At 45.7% G+C, this 959-nt stretch overlaps 1 non-coding gene across 1 annotated transcript; it reads left to right on the top strand.

Annotated features, from left to right (window-relative positions):
* Nucleotides 1-203: 203 nt before the first annotated feature.
* On the top strand, nt 204-277 carry trnan-guu (transfer RNA asparagine (anticodon GUU)). Its single transcript has one exon. It is a non-coding gene; the product is annotated as a tRNA-Asn (tRNA).
* The last annotated feature ends 682 nt before the right edge of the window (nt 278-959 follow it).

Below are 959 nucleotides of genomic sequence, written 5' to 3'. Positions count from 1 at the left end.
CAGTATTACCCCTTGGTTCCAACTACCTATGAACTCGGAGATATCCCTTTGTTCCCAAACAACATCCAATATATAACACTACAAGCCAAATTCAGCAAATAATTACCATGCACACGTTATGTGACCATGTTTGGGGAAACTGCCTTCAGTTTCTGCAAAGGCAAAATCAACTTGATTTGAGTTTTGATCTTAACAAAGAATTTGTCTCTGTGGCGCAATCGGTTAGCGCATTCGGCTGTTAACTGAAAGGTTGGTGGTTCGATCCCACCCAGGGACGCATGTTTTAGGGCAGCATGGTAGCACAGGTGGCTAGCACTGTGGTTTACATACATAGATACATCGAAGATAGGAGCAGGAGGAGGCCTTTTGGCCCTCCGAGCCTGCTCCGCCATTCATCACGATCATGGCTGATCATTCAACTCAATAGCCTAATCCTGCTTTCTCCCCATAGCCTTTGATCCCATTCTCCCCAAGTGCTATATCCAGCCGCCTCTTGAATATATTCAAAGTTTTAGCATCAACTACTTCCTGTGTTAATGAATTCCATAGGCTCACCACTCTTTATGTGAAGAAATGTCTCCTTATCTCTGTCCGAAATGGTGTACTCTGAATCCTCAGGCTGTGACCCCTGGTTCTGGACACACCCATCATTGGTAACATCTTCCCTGCATCTACCATGACTAGTCCTGTTAAAATTGTATACGTCTCTATGAGATCCCCCTCATTCTTCTGAACTCCAGCGAGAACAATCCCAACCTAGTCAATCTCTCCTCATATGACAGTCCCGCCATCCCTGGAATCAGTCTGGTAAACCTTCGCTGCACTCCCTCGAGAGCAAGAACATCCTTCCTCAGAGAAGGAGACCAAATCTGCATACAATACTCCAAGTGTGGCCTCACCAAGGCCCTATACTCGAAACTGCTTGCAATGAAGGCCAACATACCATTAGCCTTCTTTAC

Source organism: Scyliorhinus torazame, chromosome 7, assembly GCF_047496885.1.
Source record: "Scyliorhinus torazame isolate Kashiwa2021f chromosome 7, sScyTor2.1, whole genome shotgun sequence".
Taxonomy (NCBI): domain Eukaryota; kingdom Metazoa; phylum Chordata; class Chondrichthyes; order Carcharhiniformes; family Scyliorhinidae; genus Scyliorhinus; species Scyliorhinus torazame.
The sequence above is the reverse complement of the archived record's forward strand: the minus strand, read 5'-3'. Positions and strand labels throughout refer to the sequence as shown.